We start from the raw sequence: 21,187 nt of genomic DNA, 5'->3' as shown, positions 1-21,187 counted from the left end.
ATAAATAAACCACACGTTGTGAACAAATGTCTTTGTGGACGTCATGCATGTGATACGTCAGAGTCCAAGGATGTTCTTTCTTTAGTGAATAGTGGTATTGAACTTGAATATGACAAGCAGAGACTGGTATTTTTCTGTGAGGACATTCATTCCTAAAGTAAACTTATGGAACAACAGTACATAAAGACATACTCAAAAGTAAGGACATGCTAATGACAATAAGCTGCTTATCATTGAGTTCTGGCTGACTTTACAGCATGTGCACAACAACAGTCGGATGTGTGAAATGTTGTGTGTTCCTTTTTTAAAATCTTTACATTTTCAGACTTTGAATCTCAAAGAGTAAAGTAAGCTTCTTACCAGTTGAGGAGAGTGCGGAAGGTACTGCGTTTCGAAGGAAGAACATCTATCAGATACACCTTCTGCCTGAGAACAATGATGAATGGTGAGTCTTTCCATGTTATGATGTTTAATCTCAATGTCAGCTTCTTCGCCTAGCCTTCCATCAACCCAGTCATGCATGGACACATTGGACAGTGTCTACATTTATTTGCTCTGTAACACCTCCTGCGGCCTGAAGACTGGTTCAGTGACGGGGGGTCTACCCCTAACTGCCCTGGCTGGTTGAGGAGCTCCTGCCCAAACTGGTAAGCTGGGCCACAGAGAGTAGGACCAGTGAGTTCAGGAGCACCCCATCCCTGCTGCCTGTAGAGAAGTACAACATCATGTACTAACAGCTGAAGGAAAAGTACAAGGAGATGGTCTGGTCTTTTGAAGTGTAGCGTCACAGATCAGATTCTTTGTAGCAGTGTTGTTGTAGCAGTGTTGTTGTTGAAGTTGTTTTCATGTTAATGTCCCAACATACTGTAATATCTGTCTTTGTTTATGTTTGGCCTGAAGTAACAGACCCTGAGAAGTTTGTCCTTTGAAGATATTGCCTTCGCTACATATCTTTTGATAGGCCTCCTCAGTATATGGACAGAATGCTAATATGTGTGAAATGACAGCTCTTATGACAATAACGCCATTGTTCTATCAGTGCACAGGTCCTATGGGGCGAGGAGCTAGCAGAGAAGGGTCTGATGGTCAAACAGTCCTTTGTGGATCTTGGTTATGGAAATGGTCTATGTATGATAAACACTACACTAGGTTTCCAGAACACAGTTACATAAAACAACCTGATATGCCCTGGTGCTGAATAATAACACCTGGACACCTGTGGAAAACTGACCTTTGTTTCCGATATTTTTTAGTTCACAAATGTCCACTGGACGCTTAATCAATGACACGGTGTAGCTGGTGTGTTGTAAGAAGCTTTAGGATGCGTCCCATATGGCACTGTATTCTCTTTATAGTGCACTACATTTGACAAGGGCCCGCAAATGAACGACAAACAAAAAACATTGATTTTGGTTACAGTAAATGGAAAGAGAGGGGGCTCTTGGGTAGGTGACATGTAAGAACTGAGATATGTGATATTAATTGGAGAGAAGAGTGAGAGGGATGTGTAGTCCAGACCTTTCGCACTCTTGCTTTTACCACCACAAAGAGGAAGACCCAACTGTGATTTGTAACTACTATGATTTCCCATTGCAACCAATTCAGTTTAAGAAATTCTGTTACCGATTCTTCTGAAATTCTGTTGACGATTTGGTAAAAGGATTTCAAATTTGTCACGTCCATTCCCGCTCACGCGCTCAACGTCGCCGATTTACTTACTTACAGACCTTGCGACCATTACGCACACCTGGCAACAATTATTACGCAGACCTGCACCCCATCAGTCACACCTGGAATTCATTACCACCTTGATTATAATTTATCTAGCGCTCTGTTCTGTCAGTCGTCAGGTAGTATTGTTTATATTTCCTTGTTTTATTTGTCTCTTGTTTTATAATGTTCGTTATTATTAAGCTCACTGCACTTGTTTCCTGACTCCCTGCGTCTACATTCATTTTAATAATTCATAAACAAAATTGATATCAGTAAAAACACTAACTAATTGATAGATCTACCTTTACTTGTTACTTCTGTGAACTTTCATTATCCTCCCTTAAGAGGGAGAGAAATGACAATATCTTAAAGATAAGTGGATTTTTGATGATGGAATTTCAAAGCACAAGGCAATGTTTCATAAAGGCCAAAAAATTCTGCTAAACTAAATGTGTTTATTAGTTGGCAGGGGTCTTTACTTCATTATGGTTTGCTGTATTTTTAATACCTTTTAAGACTTTCTGGTAGATGTTGTGAAAGACCCCTTTTCCATCTGTTTGACAAGAAATCAGTCTTAGCTTATTCAGAATTTGTTGTTGAAAAATGTATATATATACCTTAATAAATAAAATGTTTTACTCTTAGCTTTCATTTGACATGCTCCTATGAACATCACATGTTGGTGCTCATGGCTTGGAATTGACCATAGTGCACTATATACGGAATAGGGTGCCATTTGGGATGCGGACTTAATCCGCGCCAATTTCATGCCAGTGTTCAATTCAATCAGTGATGTGATTTAACGTCTAATCAAAACGCTGGATAGCCGTGATTGAAATGACACACTGGGGGTAGGTGAATAGTGTCTTTGTGTACCCAACGTTCAGTTCTGCCCGCTGATGAAGTGATTAGGGACTGACTGACCGTCATACCTGCTTGTGTTTCAGCACCCTGGAAAGGGCATTGATGTGAGGAAACAGAAGATCTGGAATATGTACGGCCCATGAACCTATCTAGAGGTGAGGAAGGGCTAAATGAAACACTGTTTTATTCAGCTTTGATCAGTTAGCGCTTGTTACTTTAGAGGGTGTATATCCTGCATGAGCCTCATAATACCCTTTAATAGACCCCAAGATCAACTTCATTTTGAGGGCTTTGTGGATATTTTTCTTCTTCTAAGAAACCAAAACTATTGCACTATTTGAAATATTTGTGAATACCAAATTAATTCAGATGATGTGTACAGTAGGTATTATAGCGGTAATATATGAACTATTTCGTTTACCTTTTCAAATGAAGTCACATGTAGCCTAAGTCTTAACCCCCATAGACACACATGGAATTGCACGTGGGGTTGCAGGGAACCAGTGCTCTGCTGTGCTTTACTTTCCCCCTGCCGCACCCCTTCAATGTTTCATCTGAAGACATGCTGCTCTCTTTCCCTTTACTGTAACCAACATCCTCACCCACTGAGCAACAACCGTCACCGGACGTTGAAAAGAAGTTGAAATTTAGTCAGTCTGCCCTAGCCTTGATTTCAACATCTACAGATCCAATTTTTTGGTCCGGTCTGGACCAGCCTTGATTTCAATTAGGGCCCAGGGCCTTAATATAACATCGATATAGTACCCTATTTTCTACATAGTGCACTACTTTTGATCAGACCCCTACGGGCCCTATGGGGCCCTGGGCAAAAGTAGTGCACTACAAAGGGAATACCTTGCCATTTTGGGACATAACCTGAGAGAAAAGGGAGTTGTGGTAAATTAGGGCCTCAAAAAAGAACTTGTTCTCTCAGACATTTCATCTCAGGTGTCAGACAGTCAGAGCTGTGAAGTCAATTAAATTCAGTCCAACATGCTGTCATGAGAGAATTTTGCCACCTCAGTTCCCCAGCGTCGTATAAATGACAATCTCATCTTCTCTCTTTGGCATACGGGAGTGCAGTTCACCTTAGGTTCCCCCGTGTTGTTGTTGTTTTTTACATCATTATAGTTATATAGACTACAGTCGCGAGGATAGCCCATGTTTATTATATCAGACCCAGAAGTCTGGACAGTGGGCACCCCATTGTGATTTCCCTGCTGTGGAAAAGCTATTAGCCTCTTACCAACAAATGACAGCACAATACCAGTCAATCAATCACCAAGGGCTCTCTACTCTAGATTATCAACTTCAAAACTGTTCTGTTGATTTTGTATAAGTGTTTAACATGGCCTACTTAGCTTACATAGAGATTATTGTTACAGTACTGCACCACATTATGCAACATATTCAAGACACTCAACCTTTGTTTTGATTGCAGCTAGGGATAGTATGCCAAGGTACGTGTGAACAGTGGGCAGCTGGCAGCAGGTTGGCATTTATTGTCAGGAATCTTGCCCTGGGGGAAGCTCTGCAAAGTGGTCACTAGCTGGCACAGGCACAAATTCATTAAATCTGATTTTTAACCTAACCGTAACCACATTGCCAACCCTAACCTTTATGATCTAGACAATTTTGACTTTGCAGCTGACCCATCTAGCAGAAATGGCTCAGTTCTGCCTCCAGGGCAAGATTCAGGACAAACGTCATCCTGCAGGGTCCCAGGGCCTTAATATCAAATCACATTTTATTTGTCACATGCGCCGAAAAGAACAGGTAGACCTTACAGGGAAATGCTTATTTATAAGCCCTTAACCAACGATGCAGTTCAAGAAATAGAGTTAAGAAAATATTTACTAAATAAACTAAAGTAAAACATTAAATGTAACACAATAAAATAACAATAACGAGGCTATATACAGGGGGTACTGAGTCAATGTGTGGGGATACAGGTTAGTCCAGGTAATTTGTACATGTAGGTAGCAGTGAAACAAAGGGGGGGGGTCAATGTAAATAGTCTGGGTTTCCATTTGATTAATTGTTCAGCAGTCTTATGGCTGGGGGATAGAAGATGTTAAGGAGCCTTTTGGACCTAGACTTGGCGCTCCGGTATCACTTGCCGTGCGGTAGCAGAGAGAACAGTCTATGACTTGGGTGACTGGAGTCTTTGACAATTTTTTGGGCATTCCTCTGACACCACCTAGTATATAGGTCCTGGATGGCAGGAAGCTTGGCCCCCGGTGATGTAATATAATATCACTACAGCGTTTACAGCTGTCCGTTAGAGATGAATGGGATAACTGGGGCTATTGACAATGTGGAATTAGTCTGGACCTGGACTGGCCTCCTAGACTGGTATTAATGGATTGTCCATAGATACTGTGTTTGTGCACTGCTGTGAGCACAAGGTTGATTGCACATTAACATTTATTTAGTGACTAAGAGGAAACGGAGATACTGTATTTGTTTGTGGTTGCCTCTGTTTTAGCCAATATACTAAAATAGTGAATCCTAAGCAGAGCTGAAATCTAAAAATACAATGCTAAAATGTCACAATACCGGTAAAAATGTAGGCACAAAACCTTTCATCCGACCATACAGTGTTTGTACACAATTAGTAGGCTAGTTGACTAGAAGAATGAATTACACGGAATGAGATTGTGGAAATTATTGCATCTTATGGTTCTTGTGTTTCTTTCAAACTTACATGAGGCAATTGTTTAGCTTGTTTAGTTAGGGACTCGCTGTACCTTTAACTAAAGGCTTGGGGTTCTGGCAGGATCTGCGCCCTGTCCTTTCTGGTGTCCTTATCCTCAGTGATATATTACGATGGGTGTCAAGACTAGAACATGGTGATGGGATAGGATGTGTCTAGACTAGAACATGGTGATGGGATAGGATGTGTCTAGACTAGAACATGGTGATGGGATAGTATGTGTCTAGACTAGAACATGGTGATGGGATAGGATGTGTCTAGACTAGAACATGGTGATGGGATAGGATGTGTCTAGACTAGAACATGGTGATGGGATAGGATGTGTCTAGACTAGAACATGGTGATGGGATAGGATGTGTCTAGACTAGAACATGGTGATGGGATAGGATGGTGTCTAGACTAGAACATGGTGATGGGATAGGATGGTGTCTAGACTAGAACATGGTGATGGGATAGGATGGTGTCAAGACTAGAACATGTAGATGGGATAAGATGGTGTCTGGACTAGAACATGGTGATGGGATATGATGGTGTCTAGACTAGAACATGGTGATGGGATAGGATGTGTCTAGACTAGAACATGGTGATGGGATAGGATGGTGTCTAGACTAGAACATGGTGATGGGATAGGATGGTGTCTAGACTAGAACATGGTGATGGGATAGGATGCTGTCTAGACTAGAACATGGTGATGGGATAGGATGCTGTCTAGACTAGAACATGGTGATGGGATAGGATGGTGTCTAGACTAGAACATGGTGATGGGATATGATGGTGTCTGGACTAGAACATGGTGATGGGATATGATGGTGTCTAGACTAGAACATGGTGATGGGATATGATGTGTATACTAGAACATGAAGTGGTCTCCAACTCCTGAAAGGGCTCTCCCTGTTGTCATTTTATCTAGTTTCCCTAGTTCACAGGTTTAGGCTAAAATCATTTATTTACTTGTTTACTTTTGTTGTGTTGTATAAGACCAGTTATTTAATTAGGCCCTACATGGCAATAGGCACAAAATGTTGGTTTAAATTAAATACAAATAAATTGAATTTGTAACCTCATCTGACTCATTATTTTAGATCACCCTTCCTTTTACCCACCCTAACACTAAATGAGCTGGGATAACAATATCAAGATGTTATCCTCCTTCAATATTAAAAGTTGGCAACAGAGTTCTTTAGCGACAGAGAGCGGCTGGGTGTGTCACAAGTCATTTGTCATTTAAAGAAATTAATGATTCAAAAATCAAATTACGGTCGTTGGCGGAGCGTCTCTCTGATCTAAAGAAGCCTCTTGTGCTTTTGGGTGTGGGTTCTATTCCAGGAAATGGCAATCACTCCCAGTGATGGCTTCTTATTCCTGGACACAGACTGGCTGATTGGAAACCACTCGGAGGAGCTCTCGCCGTGGATCCCGGTTATAGCGGCCAGGCAAGTCATCAGCAGACACAATTTGGCTTAGCCGCCTCAAGTGGCAGCTGATCTATTGAATTTGAAATCATGTTACTTTCATGAGTTGGGTTGGTTTGGGGAGAGGGGGATTGGAGGTGTGTTGATGTGTGAAGGGACTTGTTTGATGCGGCGGCCATCTGATGGCGATGTTGAGCTTGGCTCTTGAAGTTAGTCTCTGGTTTGAAAGCTCCCAACAGTACTTAACGGTGCCTCATAGCTCCATAGGCTTTAAATTGTCCTCATTTTTCTTACACCCAACTTTGAGTAAGTCTTGCCTAATTCAGTTGTTCCTACAGTATGTTCTCACCTCTATGATGTCTGCTACCTCTGCTTGGCCAGGGTTCTCTAAGACTAAACCAGGGAAATAAAGGATAGTTTTGATGTGTCATTTCTGTCACTTTCCTCACACTAGGTCATCCTTCTCCGGCCAGGACATTGTTCTGCCGTTTCTTTGACTTCTATGGGAAGTACCAGCGGAGACAGTTTCAGAAGTCCCAGTATAAGGAATACATTGACTTCATCTCTGAGATCAGCACAGCCTGTGGATTCAACACAGAGGAGGACTGCCTGAGAATCCCCTCCACAAAGCGTATATGCTAAGTTGGTAGAGCATGATGCTTGCAACATCAGGGTTCAATTCCCATTGGGAAAAGTACAAAAATGTATGCACTCACTGCTGTTAGTCGCTCTGGATAAGAGCATCTCCTAAAACACAAAAAATTACAAAAATAATAATAGAAAATACAAATAAATTAAAAAACACAGAATATGCTAACATAGCCAGTCACATTGTTTTAATCTAACCCCTTACTCTGCAGGTGTGTCTGGTAGGAAAGTCAAGGAGCTACTAGCTGTCGGATGAGTGGAGAGTCAAGTATATACAGGGTCGTCAGACCTGGTCCGGGGTCACAGTACAAGGGTCAAATGTCGAGGGGGAAGCTGAGACTGACAGGTCCCATGGGAACAACTGGGGAGCTGGGTTCCAGCCCCGAGAGAGGATTGAGACTGTGTGGAATTGCGCCGCCCTCCCCCAGGATTTTGTAGATGGTATAGTCTTACGTGTGGCCAACACTCTGCTTGGTCGACCGACAAGGGCGGGGATGTCCCTGATGCCTGGAGCACTGGAGGTAAGGGAATGGGACTTAATAACTAAACTGTCAATCAAATCACAAGGTAATCTCTCCTTCAAAACATTGTGCTGTCATTGAGGTCATATTAGGTTTAGGAATAAATAACAAAAAGTACATATCTGCTCTGTGGATCATTACTATAATGAAGTATATTGGGTTTATGTACACTACATGGTGTATAGTTGACTCTGTGGAATTCAGGAATGTTAAGGTCATGATAGGTCCCTTATGTCCTTCTCGCCCCCCCACCAAGGCCCCTGGTGGTGCAGTGCGACCCTGCTTTGAACCCTGGAAGTGTTTCATCCTCTGCCAGCTACATCCTGTGTATGACACACACCGCCCCCATCTCTCCTTTATCAACCCCTCCAGATTCTCCCCTCCCCTCATCCTACACACACACCTTCACCCGAGGTACGACAGATGAGATAAGGAGATGAAGTGTACTCTGATTAAAACAGAAGAATCTCTTTCAGGACTGGAATTAGAGAGACAGACAGAAAGGTAGAGTCGGGAGGGAATGAAAAGGGAGGGGGTGAAAAATAGGATGGAGAGACAGAGCGCCTGTAACCCGGGATGGAGATGAATAATGCATTCTGATCCATCTTTTATGGATGACTCTGTATTTGTGTTCTCCTATGGTGCTGCTCTGAAAAGAGGGAGGGTAAGTGGTGGAGGGGGGGGGGCTGGGACACTGACAGCAACTAGCCCGCGAATTTCACTGTCTCTCTCTCTCAATAGATGTGACAATCAATGGACAAGCTAAACAATTGCCTCATGCAAGTTTGAAAGAAACACAAGAACCATAAGATGCAATAATTTCCACAATCATACTGTGTAATTCATTCTTCTAGTCGACTAGCATACTAATTGTGTACAAACACCGTATGGTCGGATGAAAGGTTTTGTGCCTACATTTTTACCGGTATTGTGACATTTTTGTATTGTATTTTTAGATGGCAGTAATGCTTAGTATTCACTGTTTTAGTATACAGGCTAAAACAGACAACAAACAAATACAGGATCTCTGTTTCCTCTTAGTCACTAAATAAATGTTAACGTGCAATCAACCTTGTGCTCACAGCAGTGCACAAACACAGTATCTATGGACAATCCATTAATAACAGTCTAGGAGGCCAGGCCAGGTCCAGATTAATTCCACATTGTCAATAGCCCCAGTTATCCCATTCATCTCAATTAGCAGTGTAGGCTATGGTCTCAAAAGGGCAGCTGTAAACGTTGTAATGATGTTATAGTAGGGTCCTGGGTCCCCGCAGGTTGACGTTTGTCCTGAATCTTGCCCTGGAGGCAGAACAGAGCCATTTCCACTAGATGGGCCAGCTACAAAGTCAAAATTGTCAATATCATAAAGGTTAGGGTTGGCAATGTGGTTAGGGTTAAGGTTAGGTTTAAAATCGGATTTTATGAATTTGTGCATGTGCCAGCTAGTGACCACTTTGCAGAGCTTCCTTCCTTCCTGACAATAAATGCCAACCTGCTGCCAGCTGCCCACTGTTCACACGTACCTTGGCATACTATCTCTAGCTGCAAACAAAACAAAGGTTGAGTGTCATGAATATGTTGCATAATGTGGTGCGGTACTGTAACAATAATCTCTATGTAAGCTAAATAGGCCATGTTTTAACACTTTTATACAAAATCAACAGAACAGTTTTGAAGTTGATAATCTAGAGTGGAGGGTCCTTGGTGATTGATTGACAGGTATTGTGCTGTCATTTGATGTCACTGATGTTCTGAAAGAGCTGCAAAATCTGGACCCCTACAAATCAGCCGGGCTAGACAATCTGGACCCATTCTTTCTAAAATTATCTGCCGAAATTGTTGCAACCCCTATTACTAGCCTGTTCAACCTCTCTTTCGTGTCGTCTGAGATTCCCAAAGATTGGAAAGCAGCTGCGGTCATCCCCATCTTCAAACTGCTACAGACCTATATCTATCCTACCCTGCCTTTCTACGGTCTTCGAAAGCCAAGTTAACAAACAGATCACCGACCATTTTGAATCCCAGCGCACCTTCTCCTCTGTGCAATCTGGTTTCAGAGCTGGTCATGGGTGCACCTCAGCCACGCTCAAGGTCCTAAACGATATCTTAAACGCCATCGATAAGAAACAATACTGTGCAGCCGTATTCATTGACCTGGCCAAGGCTTTCGACTCTGTCAATCACCACATCCTCATCGGCAGACTCGACAGCCTTGGTTTCTCAAATGATTGCCTCGCCTGGTTCACCAACTACTTCTCTGATAGAGTTCAGTGTTTCAAATCGGAGGGCCTGTTGTCCGGCCCTCTGGCAGTCTCTATGGGGGTGCCACAGGGTTCAATTCTTGGGCCGACTCTCTTCTCTGTATACATCAATGATGTCGCTCTTGCTGCTGGTGAGTCTCTGATCCACCTCTACACAGATGACACCATTCTGTATACTTCTGGCCCTTCTTTGGACACTGTGTTAACAACCCTCCAGACGAGCTTCAATGCCATACAACTCTCCTTTTGTGGCTTCCAACTGCTCTTAAATACAAGTAAAACCAAATGCATGCTCTTCAACAGATCGCTGCCTGCACCTGCCTGCCCATCCAGCATCACTATCTGGACGGTTCTGATATGTGGACAACTACAAATATTAGACTGTAAACTCTCCTTCCAGACTCACATCAAACATCTCCAATCCAAAGTTTAATCTAGAATTGGCTTCCTATTTCGCAACAAAGCATCCTTCACTCATGCTGCCAAACATACCCTCCTAAAACTGACCATCCTACCGATCCTCGACTTCGGCGATGTCATTTACAAAATAGCCTCCAATACTCAACTCAATAAATTGGATGCAGTCTATCACAATGCCATCTGTTTTGTCACCAAAGCCCCATATACTACCCACCACTGCGACCTGTATGCTCTCGTTGGCTGGCCCTCGCTTCATTCCTGTCGCCAAACCCACTGGCTCCAGGTCATCTACAAGAAGCTGCTAGGTAAAGTCCCCTTATCTCAGCTCACTGGTCACCATAGCAGCACCCACCTGTAGCATGCGCTCCAGCATGTATATCTCTCTGGTCACCCCCAAAACCAATTCTTCCTTTGGCTGCCTCTCCTTCCAGTTCTCTGCTTGCCAATGACTGTAACGAACTACAAAAATCTTTGAAATTGGAAACACATCTCAAAATCAAATCAAATTTTATTTGTCACATACACATGGTTAGCAGATGTTAATGTGAGTGTAGCGAAATGCTTGTGCTTCTAGTTCCGACAATGCAGTAATAACCAACAAGTAATCTAACTAACAATTCCAAAACTACTGTCTTATACACAGTGTAAGGGGATAAAGAATATGTACATAAGGATATATGAATGAGTGATGGTACAGAGCAGCATAGGCAAGATACAGTAGATGGTATCGAGTACAGTATATACATATGAGATGAGTATGTAAACAAAGTGGCATAGTTAAAGTGGCTAGTGATACATGTATTACATAAGGATGCAGTCGATGATATCGAGTACAGTATATACGTATGCATATGAGATTAATAATGTAGGGTAAGTAACATTATATAAGGTAGCATTGTTTAAAGTGGCTAGTGATATATTTACATAATTTCCCATCAATTCCCATTATTAAAGTGGCTAGAGTTGAGTCAGTGTCAGTGTGTTGGCAGCAGCCACTCAATGTTAGTGGTGGCTGTTTAACAGTCTGATGGCCTTGAGATAGAAGCTGTTTTTCAGTCTCTCGGTCCCAGCTTTGATTTACCTGTACTGACCTCGCCTTCTGGATGATAGCGGGGTGAACAGGCAGTGGCTTGGATGGTTGATGTCCTTGATGATCTTTATGGCCTTCCTGTAACATCGGGTGGTGTAGGTGTCCTGGAGGGCAGGTAGTTTGCCCCCGGTGATGCGTTGTGCAGACCTCACTACCCTCTGGAGAGCCTTACGGTTGAGGGCGGAGCAGTTGCTGTACCAGGCGGTGATACAACCTGCCAGGATGCTCTCGATTGTGCATCTGTAGAAGTTTGTGAGTGCTTTTGGTGACAAGCCGAATTTCTTCAGACTCCTGAGGTTGAAGAGGCGCTGCTGCGCCTTCTTCACGATGCTGTCTGTGTGAGTGGACCAATTCAGTTTGTCTGTGATGTGTATGCCGAGGAACTTAAAACTTGCTACCCTTTCCACTACTGTTCCATCGATGTGGATAGGGGGGTGTTCCCTCTGCTGTTTCCTGAAGTCCACAATCATCTCCTTAGTTTTTTGTTGACGTTGAGTGTGAGGTTATTTTCCTGACACCACACTCCGAGGGCCCTCACCTCCTCCCTGTAGGCCGTCTCGTCGTTGTTGGTAATCAAGCCTATCACTGTTGTGTCGTCCGCAAACTTGATGATTGAGTTGGAGGCGTGCGTGGCCACGCAGTCGTGGGTGAACAGGGAGTACAGGAGAGGGCTCAGAACGCACCCTTGTGGGGCCCCAGTGTTGAGGATCAGCGGGGAGGAGATGTTGTTGCCTACCCTCACCACCTGGGGGCGGCCCGTCAGGAAGTCCAGTACCCAGTTGCACAGGGCGGGGTCGAGACCCAGGGTCTCGAGCTTGATGACGAGCTTGGAGGGTACTATGGTGTTGAATGCCGAACTGTAGTCGATGAACAGCATTCTCACATAGGTATTCCTCTTGTCCAGATGGGTTAGGGCAGTGTGCAGTGTGGTTGAGATTGCATCGTCTGTGGACCTATTTGGGTGGTAAGCAAATTGGAGTGGGTCTAGGGTGTCAGGTAGGGTGGAGGTGATATGGTCCTTGACTAGTCTCTCAAAGCACTTCATGATGACGGAAGTGAGTGCTACGGGGCGGTAGTCGTTTAGCTCAGTTACCTTAGCTTTCTTGGGAACAGGAACAATGGTGGCCCTCTTGAAGCATGTGGGAACAGCAGACTGGTATAGGGATTGATTGAATATGTCCGTAAACACACCGGCCAGCTGGTCTGCGCATGCTCTGAGGGCGCGGCTGGGGATGCCGTCTGGGCCTGCAGCCTTGCGAGGGTTAACACGTTTAAATGTCTTACTCACCTCGGCTGTAGTGAAGGAGAGACCGCATGTTTTCGTTGCAGGCCGTGTCAGTGGCACTGTATTGTCCTCAAAGCGGGCAAAAAAGTTATTTAGTCTGCCTGGGAGCAAGACATCCTGGTCCGTGACTGGGCTGGATTTCTTCCTGTAGTCCGTGATTGACTGTAGACCCTGCCACATGCCTCTTGTGTCTGAGCCGTTGAATTGAGATTCTACTTTGTCTCTGTACTGACGCTTAGCTTGTTTGATAGCCTTGCGGAGGGAATAGCTGCACTGTTTGTATTCGGTCATGTTACCAGACACCTTGCCCTGATTAAAAGCAGTGGTTCGCGCTTTCAGTTTCACGTGAATGCTGCCATCAATCCACGGTTTCTGGTTAGGGAATGTTTTAATCATTGCTATGGGAACGACATCTTCAACGCACGTTCTATTGAACTCGCACACCGAATCAGCATATTCGTCAATATTGTTATCTGACGCAATACGAAACATATCCCAGTCCACGTGATGGAAGCAGTCTTGGAGTGTGGAGTCAGCTTGGTCAGACCAGCGTTGGACAGACCTCAGCGTGGGGGCCTCTTGTTTTAGTTTCTGTCTGTAGGCAGGGATCAACAAAAGGGAGTCGTGGTCAGCTTTTCCGAAAGGGGGGCGGGGCAGGGCCTTATATGCGTCGCGGAAGTTAGAGTAACAATGGTCCAAGGTCTTTCCACCCCTGGTTGCGCAATCGATATGCTGATAAAATTTAGGGAGTCTTGTTTTCAGATTAGCCTTGTTAAAATCCCAGCTACAATGAATGCAGCCTCCGGATAAATGGTTTCCAGTTTGCAAAGAGTTAAATAAAGTTTGTTCAGAGCCATCGATGTGTCTGCTTGGGGGGGGATATATACGGCTGTGATTATAATCGAAGAGAATTCTCTTGGTAGATAATGCGGTCTACATTTGATTGTGAGGAATTCTAAATCAGGTGAACAGAAGGATCTGAGTTCCTGTATGTTTCTTTCATCACACCATGTCTCGTTAGCCATAAGGCATACGCCCCCGCCCCTCTTCTTACCAGAAAGATGTTTGTTTCTGTCGGCGCGATGCGTGGAGAAACCCGTTGGCTGCACCGCCTCGGATAGCGTCTCTCCAGTGAGCCATGTTTCCGTGAAGCAAAGAACGTTACAGTCTCTGATGTCCCTCTGGAATGCTACCCTTGCTCGGATTTCATCAACCTTGTTGTCAAGAGACTGGACATTGGCAAGAAGAATGCTAGGGAGTGGTGCACAGTGTGCCCGTCTCCGGAGTCTGACCAGAAGACCGCCTCGTTTCCCTCTTTTTCGTTTTTGTCGTTTTTTGGGGTCGCTGCATGGGATCCACTCCGTTGTCCTGTTTGTAAGGCAGAACACAGGATCCGCGTCGCGAAAAACATATTCTTGGTCGTACTGATGGTGAGTTGACGCTGATCTTATATTCAGTAGTTCTTCTCGACTGTATGTAATGAAACCTAAGATGACCTGGGGTACTAATATAAGAAATAACACATAAAAAAACAAAAAACTGCATAGTTTCCTAGGAACATGAAGCTCTGGCCGCCTCACTAGCTTTAAGCACCAGCTGTCAGAGCAGCTCACAGTTTACTGCACCTGTACATAGCCCATCTATAATTTAGCCCAAACAACTACCTCTTCCCCTACTGTATTTATTTTGCTCCTTTGCACCCCATTATTTATCAGAGCAGCTCACAGATTACTGCACCTGTACATAGCCCATCTATAATTTAGCCCAAACAACTACCTCATCCCCTACTGTATTTATTTTGCTCCTTTGCACCCCATTATTTATATTTCTACTTCGCACATTCTTCCACTGCAAATCTACCATTCCAGTGTTTTACTTGCTATATTGTACTTGTTATATTCGCCACCATGGCCTTTTTTTGCCTTTACCTCCTTTATCTCACCTCGTTTGCTCACATCGTATATAAACTTATTTTTCTACTGTATGTTTGTTTTACTCCATGTGTAACTCTGTGTTGTTGTATGTGTCAAACTGCTTTGCTTTATCTTGGCCAGGTCGTAATTGTAAATGAGAACTTGTTCTCAACTTCCCTACCTGGTTAAATAAAAAAAGGTTGGTAAGAGGGTAATAGCTGTTCCACAGCAGGGAAATCACAATGGGGTGCCCACTGTCCAGACTTCTGGGTCTGATATAATAAACACATGGGCTATCCTCGCGACTGTAGTCTATATAACTATAATGATGTAAAAAACAACAACAACACGGGGGAACCTAAGGTGAACTGCACTCCCGTATGCCAAAGAGAGAAGATGAGATTGTCATTTATACGAACCAAAGGTCAAAACAGATTGAATTCTTCATGTAGAAGGGAAAGTAAAGCCAGAAATACCTTAATCTCCATGAAATGGAACTTAAAGGTTGGCTAGCTGCTCTGCTGCGAACTCCACTGGGAATTCATATCTTGGCTTACACACATTGTGGAAACACAAAAATAGTTTTTGGCCATGCATACCCATTATCTAAGGCAGCCTGGGGAATGGGTTAATTGTAATACCTCCCTCTCTCCTAACTCTGGTATCTGAAATGACGCTGGGGAACTTAGGTGGTGAAATGTTCTCTTATGACAGCATGTTGGACTGAGTTTAATTGACTTCACAGCTCTGACTTTCTTGACACCTGAGATGAACTTTCTGAGAGAACAAGTTCTTTTTTGAGGCTCTAATTTAGCACAACTCCCTTATCTCTCAGGCTGTGTCCCAAATGGCACTGTATTCCCTTTGTAGTGCACTACTTTTGACCAGGGCCCCATTTTTGGCTTTGGTCAAAAGTAGTGCACTATGTAGGAAATAGGGTGCCATTTGGGATGCAGGCTGTGCCATCCCAAAAGTCTCTCCAGTCACTCTTACATTTCATCCTTCTCCTACTACTCCATTCTTGAACCCTGAACCACCACCTTCTCCTTTTTTAATCCAAATGCACTCTCTCACTCTCTCCTCTTCAGGCAGTCTGTCAGGTAGTAGGAGACTCTACAGGTCTTAAAAGAAGGAGTGTGGAGGTCTGTACACCTGCTCAAGAACAACCACCAGGTCTTCAGAGGTACGTGCAGTACAAACTCAGCATCCAGACTAGTGTTGAAAAATGATGACAACTTTCCCAGGATTTTCAGTAGTCCCGGTTGGAAGACTGGAATCGGGCAGGAATACGCAGGAAATCCAGAATCCTCCCACCAAAATGTCAGGAAAACCTGAGAGTTTTGGGAATGTTACTAGAATGTTTTTACCCTAATCCAGACATTATCTCAACAAAGCTCTGAGCTCCATATTTGGCTATAACCAGAGATGATATAGATCCAGTTTTAACCAGAGATGATACAGATCCAGTTCCAACCAGAGATGATACAGATCCAATTCTAACCAGAGATGATATAGATCCAGCTCTAACCAGAAATGTATACAGTGGGGCAAAAAAGTATTTAGTCAGCCACCAATTGTGCAAGTTCTCCCACTTAAAAAGATGAGAGAGGCCTGTAATTTTCATCATAGGTACACTTCAACTATGACAGACAGAATGAGAGAAAAAAAAAACCCAGAAAATCACATTGTAGGATTTTTTATTAATTAATTTGCAAATTATGGTGGAAAATAAGTATTTGGTCACCTACAAACAAGCAAGATTTCTGTCTCTCACAGACCTGTAACTTCTTCTTTAAGAGGCTCCTCTGTCCTCTCGTTACCTGTATTAATGGCACCTGTTTGAACTTGTATTCAGTATAAAAGACACGTGTCCACAACCTCAAACAGTCACACTCCAAACTCCATTATGGCCAAGACCAAAGAGCTGTCAAAGGACACCAGAAACAAAATGGTAGACCTGCACCAGGCTGGGAAGACTGAATCTGCAATAGGTAAGCAGCTTGGTTTGAAGAAATCAACTGTGGGAGCAATTATTAGGAAATGGAAGGCATACAAGACCACTGATAATCTCCCTCGATCTGGGGCTCCACGCAAGATCTCACCCCGTGGGGTCAAAATGATCACAAGAACGGTGAGCAAAAATCCCAGAACCACATAGGGGGACCTAGTGAATGACCTGCAGAGAGCTGGGGCCAAAGTAACAAAGCCTACCATCAGTAACACACTACACCGCCAGGGACTCAAATCCTGCAGTGCCAGACATGTCCCCCTGCTTAAGCCAGTACATGTCCAGGCCCGTCTGAAGTTTACTAGAGAGCATTTGGATGATCCAGAAGAAGATTGGGAGAATGTCATATGGTCAGATGAAACCAAAAACTCAACTCGTCGTGTTTGGAGGACAAAGAATGCATCCAAAGATCACCATACCTACTGTGAAGCATGGGGGTGGAAACATCATGCTTTGAGTCTGTTTTTCTGCAAAGGGACCAGGACGACTGATCTGTGTAAAGGAAAGAATGAATGGGGCCGTGTATCGAATGAATGAATGGGGCCATGAGATTTTGAGTGAAAACCTCCTTCCATCAGCAAGGGCATTGAAGATGAAACGTGGCTGGGTCTTTCAGCATGACAATGATCCCAAACACACCGCTCAGGCAACAAAGGAGTGGCTTCGTAAGAAGCATTTCAAGGTCCTGGAGTGGCCTAGCCAGTCTCCAGATCTCAACCCCATAGAAAATCTTTGGAGGGAGTTGAAAGTCTGTGTTGCCCAGCAACAGCCCCAAAACATCACTGCTCTAGAGGAGATCTGCATGGAGGAATGGGCCAAAATACCAGCAACAGTGTGTGAAAACCTTGTGAAGACTTACAGAAAACGTTTGACCTCTGTCATTGCCAACAAAGGGTATATAACAAAGTATTGAGAAACTTACTCATTTTCCACCATAATTTGCAAATAAATTCATTAAAAATGTGATTTTCTGTATTTTTTTCTTATTTTGTCTGTCATAGTTTAAGTGTACCTATGATGACAATTACAGGCCTCTCTCGTCTTTTTAATTGGGAGAACTTGCACAATTACAATTGGTGGCTGACTAAATACTTTTTTGCCCTACTGTATGGATCCAGTTCAATGTAGTGATCTGGTAAGTATCCCATTTTGGCACCAAACATCATGTGAAAATAACATTATTATTTGCATTCTCACATGAAGGTTCATTATCTTGGAACGTTTGGTGTGAACATGATGACTATTTCGTTTGCTGCACTCTATATCAATGGTTCTGGTACTGGGTCTAACTGCATGAATCATACTGAAGCAATTCAGGGATTATTGGAATGTCACATTCAGATAAGAATACTTGAAAAAGTAGATGGAATCTTCCCCACTCTCAGCTTGAAGGAATTTTCATTTGGCAGTCTCTCAAAGCTTGCCTAAACTCTTGAAACCTATTAGTAATATAAAAATGTTTGTATTAAACCCCCTCCTCTCTCTCTTCCAGTAAAGGTGGTATGTTCCATATCCGGAACTGCCGGGTACAGACCCAGAATGCTGCAAGGTACCAGGGCTGATGCTATGCTGAAGCCCCTACTCTCTGGTGTCCTGAAGATCCGGGCCTGCTGGTTCCATGCCCACCACCCCCACGGATTCCCCCTGCCGGCCGAGGAGTGTGACTTTGCCCGTTGAGCCGACGACCTTCCACCAGACTACTCAAGAAAATGAAGAACTCAAATTAAACGCTCGATTCAGTTTAGACCGTTGCTTTATTTTTATTTGACTTGTTTTTATTTATGCCGTGAAACGATGGTACACAAACACCTGTGACTACAAAGTAATTTGTACATACTTGGTTGTAATTTATTGGACTTTTCAGACCTAAATCTGGCTAGATACGGTACTTTTGAGTTTGTAATCGGGGAGCAAGCTTTGCTATTTGTTTTGCACATCGCAAATATAACATCTAAAATATAAACATCCTATTGTCTTTATTACCTCACAAAAACAGGTCAGAAGAAAAGACATATGGGTTTAAAACTGTAAATGTCAGGGCCATTAATTATGTATTGGGTAGTGTTCGGGGGGTGTCCTGTGTGCTGCTCTCTGTGTTCCCGCCTGTGTTCTTCTAACCCCTGGGCTTGTAACCATGTGGCTCAAAGGTCATATGGAGGCAGTAGAGGGCTGTCGTGTCTTTGGCTATGCCGGATTAAGTGATATGACATGCTATTCTATAAAATCATTTATCCGTAATTAATATTACATGATTGAGCTAATCATGTGAATAACTAGAGAGTCGGGCACCACAAAATAATATTTATAGAGCTGTTATCTTCCAAATAAACTCTTAAAGACCTAGTAATATTTGACATCAATAGCAGTCAATATTAATCGGCATCTTAATTCAGTCTCATCTGAAAGTTGTAAATTCTTGGTTACCTGCACGAACCCTGGCTAACAAGTTGAACCAACAATACAAAATTGGGTATAATTATTTATTTGCTAAATACCTAACCAATCACACATACACCTAATTAAATCATGATTTGCTTACAAATTACATCATAAAGGAAAACGTCCCTAGCGGGCGGAACAAATATTCTAAATTACCGCCCATTTAGAAAAGGAAAATGCAATAAATATTTACTCTGAGCTGCACTTCGGTAGGTTGGTGGTCGATGGAAGGCCGTGTTGCCCAACCGAGTCCTTTGTTCTTTTGAAGAATGTCTCTGCCGGTAAATTGAATACGTTGTAACGTCGTTGTGTGGTAGACGGGATACTCTCTCTGTTCCTTCCTAACCCTCGTTTGCAGCGGCTGTTGCTAACTCAACGTCTAGGAGGTATCACTTCTGTAGTGAATAAGAGTTCAAAGTTCATACCATTTGCAACCAAAGCTCACGCTGATGTTGGCTTCGTTCTGTAGTTATTATCTGAACCATTCTGACATCGGACCGTCTTCCTCACGTCCTCGGAACAGGAGGTTATATTGTCGTCAAGGGCTTATATAGGAAGGGAGAAGAGGGCGTGTTTGAAAAGTTTTATAGAAGAAAATGAAACGCACACCTATTAAGACGAGGTGCTGGCTAGCGGAGTACAAAACTTGAAAATAAAAGAGAGCCGCACACTCTAGGAGCTCAGATTCAAAAATGTAATTATCAACGTTTTGACAGCCAAGCTGTCTTCATCAGGGTATGAAAAGGTTTTATAGCCCATGTCCCTTCACAGGACCGGCCACTGATTGAGCAGAGCCCTATCTTATGAAAACCCAAATCTCACATTTTAGAAGCTAAAATCACATTTCATCCCATCACAAATAATTTCATATTCAAACGTTTAAATTGAACAACAATTCCATGTGAATCCGATAACTCTGATGTGTAGACTTTCCACTGTAGAGTTTGTCATCTTATCATTGATGAGAATGTCTCAGATGACAACCGAACTGACATCATATTCATTAAGTACCACCGCATATGTTCCGTTGGTCGGATTACCAGAATATAGTTAATTTCCCCCCACCTCCCCCCACAAATCTCTATGTTAACCAAGGGTTTTGAAAATGTAACATCAGTAGGGTAGAGAGAGGAAATTGGGGGGAAGAGGTATTTATGACTGTCATAAACCTACCCCCCAGGCCAACATCATGACAGGGCCGACCCAGGGACCACCATGGGGTCAGGAGATGTCTACTGCCATCCAGGACCTCTACACCAGGTGGTGTCAGAGGAAGGCCCTAAGAATTGTCAAAGACCCCAGCCAACCCAGTCATAGACTGTTCTCTCTACCTCCGCATGGCAAGCGATACCGGAGTGCCAAGTCTAGGACAAACAGGCTTCTCAATAGTTTTTACCCCCAAGCCATAAGACTCCTGAACAGGTAATCAAATGGCTACCCGTGTGCCCCCACCCCAAACCCTCTTTTACGCTACTGCTACTCTGTTCATCATGTATGCATAGTAACTTTAACCATATCTACATGTACATACTACCTCAATCAGCCTGACTAACCGGTGTCTGTATGTAGCCTCGCTACCTTTATAGCCTCGCTACTGTTTATAGCCTGTCTTTTTATTGTTGTTTTATTTCTTTACTTACCAATTGTTCACCTAATACCGTTTTGCACTATTGGTTAGAGCCTGTATGTAAGCATTTCACTGTATGGTCTACACCTGCGCACATGACAAATAAACTTAGCTTTGATTTGATCGCAGTCTCTCCACAGACCTGTATGTCAGTTGTGTTCAAAAAATGATTCGTAGGTGAGCCTGAGTGCTAGTCTCTCTTTTCTACTTAGCTATCGTTGGGTCAGCTAGCGCCTTGTACCTGTGACCGCATTCCAGCCTTGCTAA

The 21,187-nt window shown here is 43.4% G+C and overlaps 1 pseudogene; it reads left to right on the top strand.

Annotated features, from left to right (window-relative positions):
• The first annotated feature begins 564 nt into the window (after window positions 1–564).
• Window positions 565–18,817, top strand: LOC109896504 (probable tRNA (uracil-O(2)-)-methyltransferase; annotated as a pseudogene).
• The last annotated feature ends 2,370 nt before the right edge of the window (window positions 18,818–21,187 follow it).

Source organism: Oncorhynchus kisutch, linkage group LG9 (assembly GCF_002021735.2).
Source record: "Oncorhynchus kisutch isolate 150728-3 linkage group LG9, Okis_V2, whole genome shotgun sequence".
NCBI classification, from domain to species: Eukaryota; Metazoa; Chordata; class Actinopteri; order Salmoniformes; family Salmonidae; genus Oncorhynchus; species Oncorhynchus kisutch.
The sequence above is the reverse complement of the archived record's forward strand: the minus strand, read 5'-3'. Positions and strand labels throughout refer to the sequence as shown.